Source organism: Dendrobates tinctorius, unplaced genomic scaffold (assembly GCF_039654945.1).
Source record: "Dendrobates tinctorius isolate UK_male_01 unplaced genomic scaffold, ASM3965494v1 ptg000098l, whole genome shotgun sequence".
In the NCBI taxonomy this organism is placed as follows: domain Eukaryota; kingdom Metazoa; phylum Chordata; class Amphibia; order Anura; family Dendrobatidae; genus Dendrobates; species Dendrobates tinctorius.
Genome location: NW_027361766.1, coordinates 22,633,741 through 22,652,416, shown reverse-complemented (window position 1 = coordinate 22,652,416; position 18,676 = coordinate 22,633,741). Strand labels below are relative to the sequence as shown.

Genomic DNA, 18,676 nt, shown 5'->3' with positions numbered 1-18,676 from the left:
ACAACCTTTTTCCCTCAGTAAGATCATTGAAGATGGGTCATTCAGGGCTGCCATCAGGGCAAATGCCCTGACTGGCATATGGGGCTCGATCAGCAGAGGGGGCCTGCATCGGGCCCCAGAGGCAGGATTCTGCGGATGCAGAAACTAAACCTGCGTCCAAGACGCATGTTCAGTTAAACTCTATTGCCTGTACACTAATACTATATGCTAAGTACAGATCTTCTGTGTATAATGGCACTTATGGTGATATTAGTATTGTTTTTTATTAATGATCAGTATTGTAGTATTCAGTCACTATGTGGTGGTAATATGTTGTCCGGTCATGGTGTGGCGGTATTTGTGTGGCACCCCAGGAGTCCGGTTGCCACAGTGGCATTGCCTACCTCATAGGGGGTGATGTCATGCCTAGAAGCAAGGAGGGTTCCCCTTGCCAGGTAACACCAGCATACAACACTTTTCCTGACTTCTGACCAGAAGTGGGAGCTCTAACATCTGGTTTCAGGAGAGCTTCCCTATAAGTTCTGGCCTGGAGGCGGAGTTAGTCAGTCTGTGAGAGAGAGTGAGAAATGAAGGAGGGAAGTGAAAGAGAACCTCGGGAGCGGAGCTGTGACCAAGCTCTCCCCAGAGCTGAGTGCTAGAAACCGGACACCGGAGTCCGTGGCTGCGTGGGCACAGAAGTCCCAGCAGCTAAATCCGGAGGGCATGGGACTGCAGGTCTCCTGGTCCCATCAACCACCCGTCAGCACAGCAGCACCCTAGAGCCCGGAGCCACCACAAAGGAGCGAAACCTGTAATAGGCTCAAGCTGCCTGCCATGCGGGCAAGAACTTAAGGACAAGGAGGAACAGAGGCCCAAGCATAGCTTTAGGCAGCCAGGACCTCAGAAGACAGCGCAATAGGAAGCCCTCCAATCCCATCTGGCTTAGGGGAACCTAAATTGCTTCCAGGCTGCCTGGATCTCCATACCAACTATTATCCATGCCCCGGTCTGCATTTCAAATCATCAAGTAAAGGTATAGGAAACTACAACCCCTGTGTCTTCAGTCATTCCACACTCCCTCAGTCCTGCACCCCAAGATCCCTTGTAAGAACTTTACTGGTAGCCCTGGGGCCCCGCTCTACCTGTGGGGAGCAGTACCATCCCAGCTGCGTCACCATCGGCCCCAGTGATCTCCTTAAGCAGCGTCGGCCATCCATTGCCGAACACCAAAGGTGGCATCACGTTAAATCCACTATAAACTTTCCCTCAGCATTTTTTGCATGCCCAGGGCCACGGACCGGGTCACCGCTGCCGTGACATCCCCTGAAGAACTGACTGGCCTGGACCGACTGCCCCATGGCCCTAGCGGGTGCCACATTTGTTCCTTGTATGTGTTGTTATTTGGTCACTATGTGGTGGTAATATGTGGTCTGATCATGGTGTGGTGGTATTTGTTCCTTGTATGTGCTGCTATTATTTGGTCACTATTAGGTGGTAATATGTGGTCTGGACATGATGTGGTATTTATTCCTTGTATGTGATATTATTTGGTCACTGTGGTGTTAATATGTGATCTGGACATGGTGCGGTGGTATTTGTTCCTTGTATGTGATATTATTCAGTCACAGTGGTGGTAATATGTGGTCTGGACATGGTGTGGCGGATCTGTCCCTTGTATGTGGTATTATAGGTCACTATATGATTGTAATATGGTGTCTGGTCATGGTGCTGTGGTATTTGTCCCTTGTATGTGATATTATTGGTCATTTTAAAAAGTGATAAAAATATGCCAAAATTGTACTGGATATTTTAACAAATGATTAATAGGATAGAGTAGAGTAGTGTTCAGCCAAAAGAGTCTACCTTGTCGTGGTGGCAGCTTAAAAAATCTTTTGGCCAAAACAAAAGCTGCTGGCTATATGTGTGATCTGGTGATGGGATATGTTAATGTGTGATTGCTGAGAAGTGTAGTTTTTCCAAGAGAGAGCAGTGGAGCTGTGGACGGTTTGAGGGGTGGAGCCTGGGCAGAGACTCAAGGGGGCCCCGGAAATTTTGCCAGTTTGGGGCCCTGAAATTCCTAATAGCAGCCCTAGGGTCGTGGCTGGGTCTTCCACCATGACAATGACCCAAACACACAGCCAGGGCAACTAAGGAGTGGCTTCGTAAGACATATTTGAAGGCCCTGGAGTGGCCTAGCCAGTATGCAGATGTGAATCCAATAGAAAATCCTTGGAGGGAGCTGAAACTTAATGTTGTCCAGCGACAGCCTCGAAACCTGAAAGATCTGGAGAAGATCTGTATGGAGGAGTGGGCCAAAATCCCTGCTGAAGTGTGTGCAAACTTGATCAAGAACTACAGGAAACGTCTGACCTCTGTAATTGCAAACAAAGGTTTCTGCACCAAATATTAAGTTCTGTTCTTCTGTTGTATCAAATACTTATTTCATGCAAAAAAATGTAAATTAATTATGTAAAAAACATGCAATGTGATTTTCTAGATTTTTTTTTAAAGATTTTGTCTCACACAGTTGAAGTGTACCTCCGCAAAAAATTACAGACCTCTCCATTCTTTGAAGGTGGGAAAACTTGCTAAATCGGTAGTGTATGAAATACTTTTTTTTCCCTACTGTGTACCTATTCTCCCCTGTTCTTGACTGTATCAATGAAGATTCCGCAAAGCCAAACACCAGGAAGTATAAAACACAAAGCAGATTTACCGTATTTAAAACATGACATGCCAAAAAAAGACAAAAAACACAGCATCAAAAAAGGGATAGAAATTCATGTAACCCCCCCCCCCCCCCCCCCCGAAAAAAACACAATACAAAAAAAGTAGCCTAATTGAGCTAATAGCTAATAGGGGCAAAAATGTTGTAGAAAATCTGCAACATCAAAAACCTCACCAAATACTCCTTGTGGGAATGTAGCCCAAGAATCAAAATCTTCATTGTACTGGCTTATGCTGTGATTCTGGGTAAGGTCTCAAGAAATTTGGAATTTTCCATCAGTTTTTCACCAGTCACAACAAAGTAACAATTAATTTTTTTGCTTTTAGAGTCATATAATGGTAGAGTTGGAAGGGACCTCCTGGGTCATCTGGTCCAACCCCCTGCTCAAAGCAGGATTCACTAAATCATCCCAGACAGATGTCTGTCCAGCCTCTGTTTGAAGACTTCTATTGAGGAGAACTCACCACCTCTCGTGGCAACCTGTTCAACTCATTGATCACACTCACTGTCAAAAAGTTTTTTATATTATCTAATCTGTGTCTCCTCCCATTCAGTTTCATCCCATTGCTTCTAGTCTTTCTTTGTGCAAATGAGAATAAAGTTGATCCTGCTACAATGTGACAGCCCTTCAGATATTTGTAGACAGCTATTAAGTCTCCTCTCAGTCTTCATTTTTGCATGCTAAACATTCTCAAATCTTGTAACTGTTCCTCATAGGACACGATTTGCAGACCGGTCACCATTCTGGCCGTTCTTCTCTGAACTTGCTCCAGTTTTTTATCACAACATAAAAAGAAAATATAAGTAGGGACATATGCTTTAAAGGAATTTCGTAATAGAAAATAAAAATTTGTACAACATGATAGCATTGCTTGTTGTCAGTGAATGTAAACATGCTTACTTACATTCAGATGCTGAAAACAATGCAAAGGATCCAGAGGCGTAGCTAGGGTTTTGGTTCAGGGGGGGCAAAACTTCAGAGTGGGCCCCTAACCAGGTAACCTTGATTACAACTCAGTGACGCACCTTAATAGTGGATGTAGAAGATGACTGCGCTGTTACTGAAAATAATCCCTATATAAAGCCCAACATGGATATTACCGCTATATGGTCAGTGATAATTACCAGTCCTACAAAACATACAGTGCCTTGCAAAAGTATTCGGCCCCCTGGAACTTTTCAATCTTTTCCCACATATCATGCTTCAAACATAAATATACCAAATGTAAATTTTTGGTGAAGAATCAACAACAAGTGGGACACAGTTGTGAAGTTGAACGATATGTATGTTATTTCAAATTTTTGTGGAAATTCGAAAACTGAAAAGTGGGGCGTGCAATATTATTCGACCCCTTTAACTTAATACTTTGTTGCGCCACCTTTTGCTGCGATTACAGCTGTAAGTTGCTTGGGGTATGTCTCTATTAGTTTTGTATATCGACAGACTGAAATTCTTGTCCATTCTTCCTTGGCAAACAGCTCGAGCTCAGTGAGGTTTGATGGAGATCGTTTGTGAACAGCAGTTTTCAGCTCTTTCCACAGATTCTCGATTGAATTCAGGTCTGGAATTTGACTTGGCTATTCTAACACCTGGATACGTTTATTTATGAACCATTCCATTGTAGATTTTGCTTTATGTTTGGGATCATTGTCTTGTTGGAAAACAAATCTCCGTCCCAGTCTCAGGTCTTTTGCAGACTCCAACAGGTTTTCTTCAAGAATGGTCCTGTATTTGGCTCCATCCATCTTCCCATCAATTTTAACCATCTTTCCTGTCCCTGTTGAAGAAAAGCAGGCCCAAATCATGATGCTGCCACCACGTTTGACAGTGGGGATGGTGTGTTCAGGGTGATGAGCTGTGTTGCCTTTACGCCAAACATTTCGTTCGGCATTGTTACCAAAAAGTTCGATTTTGGTTTCATCTGACCAGAGCACCTTCTTCCACATGTTTGGTGTGTCTCCCAGGTGGCTGGTTGCAAACTTTAAACAACACTTTTTATGGTACCTTTGAGAAATGGCTTTCTTCTTGCCACTCTTCCATAAAGGCCAGATTTGTGCAGTGTACGACTATGGACAGACTGTCCCACCTCAGCTGTAGATCTCTGCAGTTCATCCAGAGTGATCATGGGCCTCTTGGCTGCATCTCTGATCAGTCTTCTCCTTGTTTGAGATGAAAGTTTAGAGGGACGGCCGGGTCTTGGTAGATTTGCAGTGGTATAATACTCCTTCCATTTCAATATGATCGCTTGCACAGTGCTCCTTGGTTTGTTTAAAGTTTTGGAAATCATTTTATATCCAAATCCGGCTTTAAACTTCTCCACAACAGTATCACAGACCTGCCTGTTGTGTTCCTTGGTCTTCATGATGCTCTATGTGCATCAAATAGAACCCTGAGACTATCTCATAACAGGTGCATTTATACAGAGACTTGATTACACAAAGGTGGATTATATTTACTATCAATAGTCATTTAGAACTACATTGGATGATTCAGAGATCCACAATGAACTTCTTGAGTGAGTTTGCGGCAATGAAAGTAAAGGGGCCGAATAATATTGCACGCGCCACTTTTCAGTTTTTGAATTTCCACAAAAATTTAAAATAACCAATAAATTTCGTTCAACTTCACAATTGTGTCCCACTTGTTGTTGATTCTTCACCAAAATTTTACATTTGGTACCTTTATGTTTGAAGCATGATATGGGGGAAAAGGTTGAAAAGTTCCAGGGGGCCGAATATTTTCGCAAGGCACTGTATAAGTGATTACTGCACAGTTATAGTTGGTGACTTACTGCTGATGTTCTTTCTGATGGAATCGTTCACTTTTCATGTCTTTTCCATCAGACCCAGACCAACAATGACAACGTCTCCAGCCTGGACTCGGCTACAAAGAATACAACAAAGACACGTTTCACTGCTCATATTCCAGCCCCATCACAATCTATACCCAACCTGCACAAACCCCTCATCCTGCTATACCCCAATGCTGAGCCGCTGCTGCCGTATGTGTCCCTATTACTGCACTTGATACCCCAATGCTAAGCCGCTGCTGCCGTATGTGTCCCTATTACTGCACTTGATACCCCAATGTTGAGTCGCTGCTCCCGTATGTGTCCCTATTACTGCACCTGATACCCCAATGCTAAGCCGCTGCTGCCGTATGTGTCCCTATTACTGCACCTGATACGCCATTGCTGAGCCATTGCTGCTGTATGTGTCCCTAGTGTGGTTCTGTGTGCCCTCTAAATTCTAAAGCATCACTTTATAATTTAGTAATGCCGGGTGCAAGTGCCCTAGAAAAGAGTCCACATTTTGTCCCCTAGAATGTAATAATGCCCTCTGTGTGCCCCGTTTGACAGTTACAGTAACCTGAGTTCCCCTATAACAATAAGTGCCCACTTTACATTTAATAATGTCCTGAGTCTCCCCCCTGTACAGCTCCCCTATACACAGTATAATGCCCCCTCACTGTATACATAGTGACCCCTTAGTATGTCCAATGATGGCTCCAACACTGTATGATAGCCCCCTCACTGTAATCTCCACATTGCATGATGGCCTCCTTACTGTAATCTCCACACTGTATGATGGCCCCCGAGATAGCCTCCATATAGTATAATACACCAGATAGTCCTCAATATAGTATAATGCAGCCCCCATAGGCAGACTCTACAGTATAATGCAGCCCCAAATAGGCAGACTCAATAGTATATTGCAGCCCCCCCAATAAACAGACTGTAATGTAAGGCAGCACTCCCCCCATAGGCAGACTGTAATATAAGGCAGCACTCCCCCATAGGCAGACTGTAGTATAAGACAGCCTCCCCATCCCCTATGGGCAGACTGTAGAATAAGGCAGTCCCCCATCCCCTATAGTCAGACTGTAATATAAGGCAGCATCCCCACCCTATAGGCAGACTGTAGTATAAGACAGCCTCCCCATCCCCTATAGGCAGACTGCAGTATAAGGCAACCTCCCCAATCCCTATAGGCAGACTGTAGTATAAGGCAGCCTCCCCACCCCTATAGGCAGACTGTAGTATAAGGCAGCCTCCCCATCCCCTATAGGCAGACTGTAGTATAAGGCAGCACCCCCACCCTATAGGCAGAATGTAGTATAAGGCAGCCCCCCATCCCCTATAGGCAGACTGTAATATAAGGCAGCACCCCCCATCCCCTATAGGCTGACTGTAGTATATGGCAGCCTCCCCAACCCTTATAGGCAGACTATAGTGTAAGGCAGCACCCCCCTTCCCCTATAGGCAGACTGTAGTATAAGGCAGCCCCCATCCCCTATTGGCAGACTGTAGAATAAGGCAGCCTCCCCATCCCCTATAGGCAGACTGTAGTATAAGGCAGCCCGCCATCCCCTATAGGCAGACTGTAGTATAAGGCAGCCTCCCCATCCCCTATAGGCAGACTGTAGTATAAGGCAGCCCCACAATCCCCTATAGGCAGACTGTAGTATAAGGCAGCCCCCTATAGGCAGACTGTAGTATAATGCACCCCATAAAAAAATAAATAAATCCAGTACTCACCTCTCTTGCTCCAGGCTCCTGCGCTGCTCACTGCTCCTGCTCATCTCCTGACAGCGGGCGTCGGGCAGTGACATCATCGTGCACGCTGTCAGCAAGAGGATGATGGGAGGTCAGCTGTATCCGCAGCTGAACCTGCGATCGATGACAGGTGGGGGGCCCACTGCTGGCACTGGATGTGGCAGGGTGGCAGAGCAGGGAGATCGATTCTCCCTGCTCTGCCGCAGAATGTAACTGTATCGGCACGCTGCGATGCCAATAGCTACAGTAGCGTAGCTCCGGGTGGGCCCCCTCAGAGCGCGGGGCCCGGGGCCACCGGACCCTCTGCCCCCCTGGTAGCTACGCTACTGAAAGGATCAAATTACTCGGGTCTCGGACCACAATGCACGGATAGCTGCTGCTCTCCTGACCTGAGCATGATAGCCTCATAGAAATACATGAAGCCTTCACAATCTGGTCAGGAAATTTGTAAATGCATTACAGTCTGATATCAGACTGATTTGCACACACATCTGCATGAGCCTTTACCATCTGAAAATTTTAGAGTGTATGTGTAATTGTCCAGAACAAGAGAAAGGTTTATACTGCTGTTACATTAAATTCTGACGATTTTCTATACTGGCATATGTTTAAGTATGACTTCTTCAGGAAGGTGTTCAGCATTTAATTGTAAAGAACAATGGGCTCGATTTATCGTTTCATTTCTAGACATTTTTTCGCATTAATTCCTCTCAGTTAGGACGGGATCACACATGCGAGTAATACGGCCGAGTCTCGCCTGTTAATACCCAGCACTGCTGCTGGCACTCAGGAGCGGAGCCTGCAGCTCCATGTATTGCTATGCGGCCGCACACGCTGATCCAAGTGCCGGTGGCAGTGCCGGGTATTAACATGCGAGACATATTTCTCGCATTTGTGATCCTGGCCTAAGTGACATTTGATTTGCAACAATTTCATCAGGCAACTTGTGACTTTATTCTAATTGTTTTGTGGTTTAGTTTTCAGCTTTTTATGTCAATGTGGATTTTCCAGATGTTTTAGGCAGATTCATGAAAATTTGGTGAAATTCTACTCCAGTCCCCCATATAATAATTTTATGTATGCCAGCTTTTTTCACGTATTTCTTGAAGTCATAAAACACACTTAAAGACAATAAAGACAATTTTGGACGTCGTGCAAAATTCAAGAACTGAGTGCATCATTTTGATGAATTTGGTGCTAAAAAAATCAGCGAAAATCACAAGTCATAAAGGAAAAGTAACTTAGAAAAATTAGGAAATGATTAACCTAATGTTTTTATTGTCTGTCATCAATCAGAGGAATTGGAACGTGAAATATAATAGAAAGATGAACTTTTTTTATTATACAGTGATTAAGCTTTATACACAGAAAACTTGGCAACTCATTGCACACAGATTATTAATCTTGCCCAATACCATCACCGTCCAATACCTATGCAGACGACTGTGGATCTCTTCCTGATCATGGACCGCAATGTACGGACTGGGCACGGGTCTCCCTGGAGCAAGATCCACGGACGTCTATATGAGCCCTTAGTTCAATCATTATCAACACATGCAAACTAAACAAAGTCAGAGGCCTTAAACTGAAAAGATATTTTATAGTTTCTAAGTAGTGATGAGCAAACGTGCTTGGGTAAGGTGTTATCTGAGCATGCTTGGGTGCTAACCAAGTGTCTTCGGCGTGCTCGATTAATATGCTCGAATCCCCGCGGCTGCTTGTCTCATGGCTGTTTAAAAGCCACCTCACATGCGGAGATTGCCTAGCAAACAGGCAATCCATGCATGTGTTGTAGTTGTCGAACAGCCACGAGACATGTAGGCGCAGGGACTCTAACATATTTTCTGAGCACGTTGAAGATTAGCACCCGAGCATTTTCAGATAACACCTTATTGGAGCACGTTCGCTCATCACTACTTATAAGTTTGGGAGCAGGACTCTCACTCCCCTTGGTATTTCTTGAGCTATGTATTAAGGCTCCGTCTTACACAGCGAGATCGCTAATGCGCCACATGTAACACATCGCGGCGACTGGCCCCCCTGCTGGATATCGCTGATCGTGCTCTAATGTCCTGGGCCATTTTGTTATCGTCGGCGTCCCGCTGGCCAGCATGCATCGCTGTGCTTGACGCCGATGAGCAGAACTCAGGGACGCAGGCTGGAATCTTTCAGAATAGCTGCTGTGGGACAACGCACCAGCGATCCCTACCAGGTCGCATCGTTGGGATCGCTGGTGCATCGCTATGTGAAACGGGACCCTTACTCTGTAATGTCTGATATTGTTTGTACATTTACCCTCTGAATTGTAAAGTGCTGTGAGCACCATAGAAATAAAATTATCATTACTTTCCTGTGTGCACGCAGCTCAACACTCCATACACAAGGTTAATCAACCATTTAAGGTCCAAGCGTATTGTTTGATTAAGTGATTAAAAAAGCTTTTGGCTGTATTGAAGTCAAAGGCTGCCAAAGTTCCATGTACGTACTAGTCTGCAATGTCACTGCCAACTTTTTTATATTAGAGAAATAATTTTTAGATTTATTACAGTCTTTAGAAAATTACATTGTACAGGTTATCTTGATTTAATAAATAAACCCACAGTCTAATAGCTATAGAGCTATAAGGGGTCAACATGCCATACCCATCCATCATCCATCACAAATAAAACAAAAAAACACATCAGTAACTAAAAATGTTGTGGCTTGACCTACAGCTTTAGTGCCACAGTTTCTATGTTAAAAAATGTATAGAAAATACTCACTGAATGCATATTGTCCCTAAAGTGCAATTCTTTCAGGAGGAAACGTAGAAAAAAGCAATGTAACTACCCTCTATCTGACTGTCTCTTTTATACATGTTAAACTCCATCCCTTTTAGACACCTGTCCTGACTCACAGAATCAGAGAATGTTAGAGTTGGACAAAGGTGCCGCAAGCAGCGACACACGTTGGGTCCTAGAAGCAATAGAGATCCTGGATTACCCTGGTAAATTACACTGAAAATCATGTCTGCTGATTTATTCTATTGATGTTATATTACTGTATGTTTTCATCTATTTATATGAATTTATGGTATTTATTCTCTATTTACTCTATTTCTATCTTCATGATCTGATCTATTTCAATGTTTATGCATACATCACTCTATTAAAAGTTTGCCTGTTCTGATAGACCCTTTGGACTATCTTGTCCAGGGTCCATATTCTGTTTCTTATGTATGTACATTTTTAATCACGTTTTTACTGATTTTGCTGACTGTTGTTTTGGCTATTCGTTGTTTCAGTATAATTGAATGATTAATATATTTTAGGTGTGCGCAAAAAATCTGTTTCCCTCTACTTTTCTCTCCAATCCAGAGATGGAAGGGACCTCAAGGGCCATCGTGTCCAACCCCCTGCTCAATGCAGGAATCACCAAACTATCTCAGACAGATGTCTGTCCAGCTTGTGCTTGAAAACTTCCATTGAAGGAGAACTCCCCACCTCTCGTGGCAGCCTGTTCCACTCATTGATCACCCTCACTGTCGAAAAGTGTTTTCTAATATGTAATCTGTATGTTTTCCTGTTCAGTTTCATCCCATTGCTTCTCCTGCTTCCATAAGCAAATGAGAATAATGATGATTCCTCTACACTGTGACATCCCTTCAGATATTTGTAGACAGTTATTAAGTCTCCTCTTACTTTTTTTTGCATGCTAAGCAATCCCAGATCTTTAATTGTTTCTTGTAGGACATAGTTTTCAGTGCGCTCACCATCCTTGCTAATGTTATCTTTCATAGTTTACTGCTGCACACTGATTTTTTTTTGGAGAACTGTTGTAAATGTTGGTTGTACACATACTAAAGCACAGGCAAGTAATAAAAGATGTCCAGGATGGTGAGATGTCCGCTCTGTGTCCAAGACTGTTAGAGGCTGGGTGGGGCAACAATTGGCCTCTGTGACTAGCTGAAAGAATATCTACTGGTCATCTCAGCCGTCATGATTTGTTCTATGTCAGCTTGTAAATTAATTCCATTCTTAGAGGCCAAAATGCCATATTTTCCCAGTAAAATAGTAACCAGAGAAGGTAAGGACTGCATGTATCCACCAGATTAAGGCTACTTTCACATTTCAGTTTTTCAAATCCGGCGGGCTGCGGCGAAAAGTTGTCAAACGTGATCCGGTAGAAGCCGCAGCCCACCGGATCATCTGTTTAGGCTGGAGACGGTGCGGGAGAGGGAGAGAGAGTCTTCGGGCATGCGCTGTGGAAAAAAGCAGTCCGGCGCTGTCACAAAACGTTGCAGGGAACGTTTTTTTTGCAGACGCCGGACAGACATTTTTTGCCGTATCCGACAAAAGTCGGACACGCCGCATGGCCATCAGGCGCAATGCGGCGATAATGCTACTCTATGGGAAAAAAGCCGGATCCGGTGGCAACCGGCGCCGGATCTGGTTTTTACATTTTTTGCCGCATCGCGCCTGATGTTTAAAAATGGAAATGTGAAAGTAGCCTAGGCCAATGCACATTAAATAGCTGTTGGTATTGTGTATGGCCAGCTTATGGGATTGAAAAATTTTGTTCTGATAAGGTCTCATTCAGGTATCCAAGAAAAAAACAAACTGTTTTTCATTTGTGCTGTAACAAACAAACAGCACTCAGGTGACACATGGATGGATGGTGACACATGGATAGTGCTCTGTTTTTCCCCTGACCTATTCATTTGAATACTTTGTTTTCTTGGTAGCTGGAACTGGGGCTCTAGTCATGGTGGAGGGAATTATGAACAGTTTCAAATATCAACTAATTTTGAATTAAAACGTCCAGACTCCTACTAAAAAGCTGAACATGGATTTCACCTTCATTTTTTTTACATGACAAAAACCTGGCATTTTAACAGGGGTGTATATACTTTTTATATCCACTGTATAAAATTAGCAAGTAGAAGCATGTTTTCCAAACTTCTTAACCATTTAGTTGGTAAAATTCAAGCCCCCTCCTAGGATCAGTTCTGAAGACTTGTAATCCCATTTACAATTTTAGTGACATTTCACACCTGCAAATCAGGTGCTTGACACCACCACTCAACATTTGTTTTCAATAAACTTTATTGTCTTTTTATTATATAACATTCACAGTTCACAAATAATTTGTCAGCAACATCATTTAAGTTATCACAGCATTTCACATACAAAAAAAGATCTAAACTTTTTTTTAGAAAACATTCAGAGCGGCATTTCCTGAATACAATCTCTGTCGTTTTTTATCAATACAGCCAATAATCTTAAATACAAGGCCTAAGGCCTACAATTAACAAATGTCAAAAAATACTCTCTAAAAAAATCCTCTCAAACCCATCATTAATCTTTGGAACCTAATATTTCAAGCAGATATTTGATATACCAATCATTTTGCCAAGATGGGATATGACTATGAGTAATTTATTAAAGGATCGACACCAAAACGCCACAAAAAAAGATCTACATAGTAATATTGCAAGGGTTAAAAACAACAGAATTTTAAAAGAGTTACTGAACTATTGTGTGAATGTATGATGACACCAAGCCACAGCTTCAATCTCTTATATAAAAATTTACACCCGTACACATTAGATTAACGTCAGCCAAACAGGTTCAGATGACACTAAGGTGTATGGGGCATCCGGTCAACTGATTTTTCTCATCGGAGAGATGTCGATTGGGCATGTCTGATTTCACACTGGCAATCGTATTGATCTTCTGGACATAATCTCTAGGCCAGTATAAAAGAACTTGGCACACACAAGTGTGTGTGCCAAGTTCTTTTATACTAGCATACGGATTGGGACCCTACTTGTGCACCACCACTTTGAAGTTGTGCCAAAACGTCTTTATATATTATAATCTCCAGGCCGACCCATCAGAAGCTGCTTTATCATAGAGAACATAAGAGTGCTTTGTTGGCCGAGTGCTTCTGTATATGGGAGATACGACTGAGATGGCTGGCGATGAAGCATCGTTTGGCCGACTGCCATCTATTGTGTATGGCCCGACTTAACCCAGTAGTTGTAAAAGCTCAAGACTTACATAGAAAAATGCAAGTCATCCAAAAATCTGCTTGAATCTACAATGCATGGCTCTGTTGGTCATCAAAGGTTTATCTTAGAAATAGGCATTTTAAGGCCAAAAGGAAAACAGACAGCTTGGAAATGCTGTGCAATCTAAGGTCAGCATATTATAGAGCAGAAGGCGCTGAACAGATTCATATACAAGTAGGAAAAGATTTAGTAGAACTTACATTTTATTTCAACCACCAATGAGGATCACTACCTGTTAAGCTCATCATTAGCAAGGAATAAAGGGAAAAAAATGATTTTACTGAAAAGTGAAAAAAAATGCAGGTTTTACAGAACCTTACTCACAAACCTATACACAAATCTGCCCAGCTCCTCAGGCGCTGTGACATGATGCTGGCAAAACAGACTGCGTATTCAATGTGACAGGTTCCCTTTAATCTTTATTTGGTGTCAAACTAAGAAAGTTAAGCCTGATAACAGAAGCCAGAATGAGATTATTAGTAATGACACAGTAGTTAATTTACAGCCATGTGTCCCAGACACAAAATGCAAACTGGACTTTACAGAATCACAACATGTAAAGTCACTTGTACCATTATTGCTCCATAATCCCAAAACCAATGCTTTGCATCATAATTTTTATTCATTTAATATTTCTATTCTCTAGAAGAGTAGACTGCAGAATCTAAAAAGAAAAAAAGGAATATAATAATAAAGGCATGATTTTATCAATCAATTTAAAAGAGCATAAGTATTTAAATGTTATAAAATTAGAAAAAATATATAAAAAGGTCTGAAACACAATACGTGATATAACAACAACAAAAAGATACAATAAAAGGGAATATATCCTACCTGAATAGTGAGAATGAGGTATATGTGGGTAATACACAGGGAGATTAACTTGCTACTTTACCTGGAAAAATTGCTGTAACTTCTAAAAGGGACAATGGACTGTACTGAAATTTAGACTGTATATACTGGTTTATGAGAAGTGAGAGTGCAATTAGCCTCAGTGACAAGAAACATCCTTGCGCCAAGTAGTTTCGCCGACTTGTCGCCTTGAGATAGACTTGCAGCACACCCTTCTGCGTGTCGGTAGTTTACGTGTTGTCTTTGCATTACACTCCTGCTGAATTCCTTCTCCATATGCTAACAATGTGCAGACACAATTTGGAAGAGTGTGTTTTCATTGTGAAAACTTATTTGAAAACTCAGTTCTTAAGAAGGTGCTAAAGTGTGTTTCTAAAGGCGTTTAGAAGTCGAAATCCCCCATCCAAACCTTGTGTTTTGTCACTGGTGAATAAGCTGGAACATACAGGAACATTACTGGATAGGCATGAAGGAAGATGTCTGAAAATGTCTGAAGAAATTCAAGATGTGAAACAGCAAATTCCGGCATATTCACATAAATCGTTGCACAGGTTTTCACAGGAGACGGGCATGTCATATTCCATATGTCTATGAACGGCCTAAAATGGATGTGTTTGACCGTACAGTCACTGTCATTCATCAATTGATCTAGACAAAAGAATTTATTATTGCAGGATTTTTTTCCTTTGGGGTCATTTGAAGGGTCAGGTGTACAGTAACAAGCCATGAACATTACAGCAACTCCAAGAGAACATACAGTGAAAAATTCAGGCTATGACCACAGAAGTTCTGCGGAACACATCCAACAATATGGACCAGAGTGTGCAGGTATGCTTGGAAGGGAATGGTGGACATTTTCAACACCTGCGTTAAAACATCAGTTTCTCATGAACCAAGATATTTACATTCCAAATTTCAGTACTTCTTTTAGAAGTTACAGCAATTTTTCCAGGTAAAGTAGTGAGTGAATCACCCTGTATATGTTGACAATATAAATCACAAAGAAGAAATTAATAACATTTTTTAAATATTATGCACGTATACCTCATCCCGTCTGGCTACGTAGCCTATATTCCATTTTTTATTTCGCTCATCTGGCTTCTCTTGTACTATCACCTATTGTGTTTCTGATCTTTATATATAAGTTTTTAATTTTGTAATATTATGTCCTTTTAATTTCATCAATAAAATCATCATTATTAGTAATAGTCTTTCCCCTCGTTCCATTTTTTTCCATTAATATTTGTGCTAATTAAAGACTTTATTCTGTAGGATAATTTGATATTTGCGTTTAGACTCCGGAATCTAGTGGCAATCTGTGGCCATGACTGTTTTAAGCTGAAGAACCTAGAATTGTCATGAAATGTCGTTATGGACAATTGGCTAATATATAACTATCATCAGAAGCACTCCCGTTACGGCTGAGGGCAGCTCAGGTTATGGTGTAGGGAAGCCACTAGGAATTTAAACGACCTGCTCTCCTGCCATATACAGGTACCATTAGCATATGCTGTATTTTCTGAGTTAAGTGAGAAGAGCACTCCTTACTGCCCATGAAGGTAACTACTATGACAATATAAGTTTTCAAACTGCTGATAATGCATTTCCCAAATTCGCAAGTGAGCATCAATAAACGTAAGGGAATACACTGAGCCTTATTTATAAAAACTGTCTTATGCTAAAAAAATATTGCGGCTCATAGCAACCAATCAGAGCTCATCTTTCAATATTCCATAGTAGTTTGAAAAAATGCAAGCTGTGCAGTTATTAGTTGCTATGTGTGACAAAGGCAATTCTACTATTAGACAGTTTTGAGAAAATAAGGGCAACTGTGTTATGTCTGGAGCATGCTCTGAGGATTGGAAGGGGTGTGTCTCAAAAGTTCCCTTTTTGGTGATCTTTGAGTCCATATACACATCTCAAAATTTAATTTGCAATGCCAAGAAGGAAAACTTGTGAAGTTTTTGAAAACAGAGGATTGATAGACATGTTAATGATATGAAAATAATGGCGGAAAAATGGAAACAACTACTTTTAAACATCTCAATGGATCAGTGCGACATTCCTTTATGAATGCCTCTACATGGAGTTTCCCACATGGACTCCTCAGTGTCGAAGAACGATGCAGAGTGATTCATTCTGTCCTGCAAGTGAAATTAGAACTCTCATACCAAGCCTAAGGGATCAACCCATGTTTACGAAACCATCAGAATGCATTTGCACAACATTAGGCTACGAACCAGATGTTCAGTGACAGGTGTACCATTGACCTCACACCATCACGCTCACTATGCACAACAAGATGGTACTGGAGGTTGCAATGGAGGTCTATCCTCTTCAAAAATAAACTCCATTTTTATATTGTATTGTGAAGATTGGTCTGGAGACCATGTAGGCAACGCCATGAAGAGGCCTTCACGAGGGAATATGGAAGTGTCTCAAGAGCCTTTTTTCAACACTATTGTGATCAGCCTGCGTGGCCTAAATATGCTATCATGGCCTAGAGCGTCTCCAGACTTGTCTAACATTGAGCACATCTGTGACATTATTAGTCCGCAATTGCATAGGGAGATGCCAGTGGTGGATCTTAATGATTTGCGTGTCAATGTAAACTCAGCATGGCAAAACATTACTCATACCAACCATTCATAACCTCATTGATAGTGTGCAAATGCATGTAAGTGCGGGTATTTCTGCTTATCACTTACATATTATTAACATGTCTATCGATCCTGTGATTTTAAAAATTCCACGACTTTTCTTTCTTGGTGCTGGTATTCTCAATGTTGAGGTGTGTATATGGATTCAAAGAACATCAATAAGGGAATCCTTGAGATTTACCCCTCCAAATTCTCAGAAAATACTCTAGACATAAAACAGTGGCCCTCAATGATCAAAACCGTCTAATAGTAGAATTGTCTTTGTTGCCGAAGGCAACCAATCACAGGACAGCATGCGTTTTTTATACTACCACGCAATAATGAAAGCGGAGCTCTGATTGGTGCAGCATGGAAAACACACTTTGAAGTTATAATTGTGCGCTTAATGCGAGTTAACCATAGTGTGAGAAATCTGCTCAGCCATCGTCTTATATGAGGTTGACCATTGGTTGGTTGTCTTGCAACCCTTGAAATCATTGCCTTATAGCTATATTTATTTTTACTTTTTAGTTCTTTACTGCTGGGAGACATTATATCCCACTTGTTCTCATTCTCTGAAGATTTATTGGCATATTTCTTTATAAAGAAAGACTACTCCACTTAATATTCAGCATAGTCCTATATTTATGACTGTTGATCAGCTTACGTCATCTTTCATGTATGATAGAATTATTACAGACACTGATAAATTAGCCTCATATATTAATGACCGATTTTCCCACTGGAATTTTTTTCTTTTACCCAAAAATCTAGACCAGTGCTCCGACTTTGTAATCGTAAAGTATTCAACATTAATAATAAAACATTAAATATATATGTTTTACATCTTTAGATAAACTTTATTTATACAACTAGACAATAAAATGGATTTAATCACTTGCAGCACGGAGTTCTGGGGTGTATTCGTATATACAATTCAGATACACACATTCAGACAAACACACACACATTAGACCTCAGCTCGGATAAATAGATTTTTTTTTCCATCACATTAGGCAGCATTTCTATCTCTCAGGCACAAATCTGGGGATGTATTATAGACATACCGGTGGACTCCCTGTATTTTCTAGTCAATTACTGAAGAACTGTACATTTGAGACCAGTGGTGTCCAAAATGAGGCCACTGCTTAGTAAACGTATCATTCTTAATTCTTGACATCTGAAATGACCAGAAATTCCTCATAATCCAAAATCCAGAGAAGGACATTTCTTTCGAAGAGGAGTTGTCTGTGAATGTGTGGTCACTCTTCATTGTAATGAATTACCGATACTCGTAAGTGCTCTCAATCGTAGGTTTATGCCATGGATATTCATTTCAGCGGAGAGTGATATGGAACTATGTTAAATATAGGAATGGTGGTTCCAGAAATATGAATTCTACTGATTCAATTTACAATTCTGGAATCCCACTTTACCCTTGTCCATTAAAACTAGGTGGACAATTGGATTGTTAGTTTATGGTCTCACTGGTTTATGAGACTTTTGCTAATATTGATTAAAAAGGATAATACAAATCAGCATTTCAGACGCCCGTTTTGCGTTTGCTTGGTATGGAGTCCAGAAGAGTAAGGAGTTTTTACACCGTACAAGTGCTTCTAGAAAGTGCAAAGCTCAGGAGGGAAGCATAATGAAAAGTGCTACATGAAGAGGTGACTCCCTGAACATCGATGCAAAATGAAATGTGCCTCTTTTAAAAAAAAAGGATCGATGTTGTATAACTTCAGGGGAATTGTAAGGATGTTTCTATTATCTTAAAGACCCCTTAAATGTCATACATATTAAAAACTATCTGTACCATTTACAAACTGATATCACATATTACAGAATATTATCAGAAATGTTATAAAAC

General features: G+C 41.3%; 1 long non-coding RNA gene across 1 annotated transcript; it reads left to right on the top strand.

Moving 5' to 3' along the window:
- Nucleotides 1–10,142: 10,142 nt before the first annotated feature.
- LOC141099108 (uncharacterized) lies at nucleotides 10,143–11,136 on the top strand. Its single transcript, XR_012234412.1, has 2 exons — nucleotides 10,143–10,249; nucleotides 10,620–11,136. It is a non-coding gene; the product is annotated as an uncharacterized lncRNA (long non-coding RNA).
- The last annotated feature ends 7,540 nt before the right edge of the window (nucleotides 11,137–18,676 follow it).